The following is a 3492-nucleotide window of genomic DNA, read 5'->3' on the forward strand; positions in this document are numbered from 1 at the left end:
CTCCCCGTCGATGAGTAGTCCACCGGCCATGTTTGCGAGGAAATCGCTGATGCAAACTGGCAAGCATTTGACCTCATCGACATGCACACTATCAAGGGACACGTCGGTGGCTCCACTGTTGACAACCTCATCCTCGCGGACTTCGTCGAGGCACCGTCGAAAACCTAATCCACCAAGGCTGCTACCACATGGACGACTTCGTCCATAAAGACTGGTTTTCCGTCGACAACTTCAGTCCCGTCGAGGGGCTCGTCCACTACAGTCACTGTTACAATGATGATTACCACTCCCAGAGTGCCCTTGCCACCTAGGCTGCCGTCGGTGATACTGACAACCACCCCATCTACGACTGCACCATTTCCTGCTCCTCCAGCCCTGGTGATTGCCTCTTTCCCTAGGGGCTCGCCTCTTTTCCTAGGGACTCAAATTTGGAGAGAGATGTCTCCAGCTCTCGCATTTCTCCCACCAAGACTGCACACTTTTCACCATGGCTCCTTTGGGGTCTCCTAGGATGTCATTCCCATTCAGTAATACACTACTCCAGTCCTTCTGAGGAAGACCTACCCTAGGGTTTTCACTCTGACCAAGAGGGTGGTCAAGAAGAGACTGATCCCATTTTGCAGTGCCTCGGCAAGGGGCTCAACCATCTCACAAGCCATCTCAGCCTCTTAGCCCTTTGCCTCGTGAACCAGCACAGGCTCCTGCAGGACCAAGGGATAGGTCAATGGACATCTTAACCACTCTCCACACGCTGGTTTCAGAAATCCAGCAGCATCAACTGGCTGCACCTATACCTGCTCCATCGAGGAGCCCTCCAATGCCTTCCTGAGCTCGGCTGACACTCTCATCTAGCTCTGGCTACCCCTTCACAATTGCCAGTTCCAACTCCTCCTGTGGTGGAAGAGGCAGCCCAGACAGACATCGATACTGTCATGACCAAGGATACGCAGGGGGCTGAGTTCAATGACTACGTTCCTGTAGATGCTCCTGACATCGAGGTGCTCTCCAGGGATTCGCTGCTAGATTAGATCGGTTTGTTTCATTCAATGATTGCACTGCGGGGAAGCTGTTCAACCTCATGCCCAAGGAGAAGAAAAGGGAAGTTTCTTTTTTGAGCGGCGGGTGTCGCCCTTCTGTATGGTTTCAGTCCCTCGTCTGGATTACATTTGGGAAGATGGCCTGTTGGTTATGAAGGCGCCTGGCACGACCCTGGCAAAAGGGATTGTTTGGATAAGAAATACCAGGTCAAGGACACAGCCCTGAAGTGCCCTGAAGTTCCTCAGAGATCAACCATAACCAGACTCTTTGCTGTGGCCAGAAAAAGGTACTATAACCCATTTTCCTCTTCTATGGTTCCTCCTGATGAGGAGGGTAAGAAGCGGCATGTGACTGGGTAGCGCATCATCACGCCGGCTGCTTCTACTATCAAGGGCGCCAATGTCTTGGCCATTCTCTTGAGGTGTGACAGAGAGCTTTGGTATAAGTTGGGAACCATCCTCAACTTCCTCCCGGAGGACAAGAAGGCTGAGGACCTGGCGTTGTTCCACGAGGGAGAAGCAGCCTCCAATCAAGCGATTACCATTGCGCTAGACATCACAGATTCATAATCTCGACAGATGGGCAATGGAGCAGCCCTCCGCTCCCGAAGTTGACTCAAGGCCACCATGAATGTACAGACAAAAGTGATGGACAGGTCATTCAATGGTGACAACCTTTTTGGGAAGGCACTCGATGACACCCTGCAGGCCATAAAAATGGACACCGAGATGACATGTTCATTGGGCACTTCCCAGTGGAGGCAGCCGTCCTTTCGCTCCTCTAAAGGCAATGTCTTGAGGTTCTCCAAAGGATTCACCCCACCCTATCAACAGCCCTCCAGTTCAACCACCCTTGGAGGCATATAGGGGATGTTCCCAGGCCTACAGAAGTGGCAACCAGCATTGTCATGCTCCAGTATCCAGAACAGATGCCAAAGCAAGCCTGCTCCAGCCAAGGGCCTGTGCCCTCACTTCCGCACTCCAGTGGGAGGCCATTTTTTATAATTTGGCAACCAGTGGCACAACATCGCCACTGACAAATGGGTACTCGATATCCCACAACAGGACCACTATCTGGAATTCTCGGACAAATGCCCCACATTTATCCAGTCCCCAGACAAGCCAAGTAGCACAGCTACTAAAGGAGATTCAAGGCATGCTAAACAAAGCGACAAAAGAGCCAGTCCTTCAGGACCTCTGGGACTCCGGAGTGTTCTCCAGATATTTTCTGGTGAGAAAGAAGTCGGAGGGTCGAGACCCATTCCAGACTTGCGACGCCTCAACAAATTCCTCAAATCCCAAAAATTCACGATGGTTACGTTGCAGCACATGCTAGACTAAATGAAGGAAGATAATTTCCTGGCGACCCTTAACTTGGAGGATGCTTACTTCCACATCACATTCATCACAAACACCAGAGATTCCTATGTTTTGTTATTCAGGGAAGACATTACCAGTTAAAAGCCCTGTCATTTGGCCTGAAATCGGCCCCAATGGTGTTCACCAACTGCTTGGCTCCGGTGGCAGTACACCTACGTCACAAGGGAATCAAGTATATACTTACCTAGATGATTGGCTAATCTGATCCCACTCTTGCACACTGGCAATTCGGCACACTGCGGAGACCATCCAGAGCCTTAATTCTCAGGGAATCTCGATAAATGAGCAGAGATCCTGCATAGCGCCATCTCAGAACATGCTATTCCTTGGTTCCCACCTCAACACACTCTTGTGTCTAGTGAGCAATTTGGAAGAGAGAGTGAAGTCCATCCTGGGGAAAGTCCAATGGCTATCGACTGCTTCCAGTGAGACAGTCTGATCCATGAAGTCCCTACTGGGGATACTGGGGATCGTGTTCTCCTGCATCCATCTGGTTCCCTTTTGCAGACTACAGATGAGACCCCTTCAAGAATTTCTAGATGCCAGATGGCAGCAGGTGACCGGCACTTGTAAAAAGATTGCTCTCAATCGAGCCTTACATCAGGCCCTGTAATGGTGGCCAATTTGCCCACATCTCTTGCAGGGTATTCCCTTTCAGATCACCACGTTTCGGGCATCAGTCACGACCAACGCCTCTCTGGATGTCTGGGGAGCCCACACAGAATATTCTTATGGCAAAGATTTGCACATCAATGTCCTGGCAGTTTTCTGGGCTCAAGTCTTTCCAGCCTCCACTCCAGAGTAAGGTGGTGCAGGTCTTCACAGACAACAGCACCACCATGTTTTACATCAGGAAATAGGACAGGATGCTCTTCCCTGCTCTCTCTGGAGGAGCAGAATCTGTGGCAGTGGGCCAATGCTCAAAGGATGTTTCTCATCCCATTTCACCTGCAGGTGTTCAGAATGCCATTGTGGACTCTCAGCAGGGAGATGCGGTCCTGCCACAAAAGGGAGCTCCAGCAAGCATAAGTGTCTTGTCTCTTCAACGAGTGGGGCCTCCCTCAAATCTACATCT

The sequence above is a fragment of the Ambystoma mexicanum genome, chromosome 8 (assembly GCF_040938575.1).
Source record: "Ambystoma mexicanum isolate Mex_15411 chromosome 8, UKY_AmexF1_1, whole genome shotgun sequence".
Lineage (NCBI taxonomy): Eukaryota > Metazoa > Chordata > Amphibia > Caudata > Ambystomatidae > Ambystoma > Ambystoma mexicanum.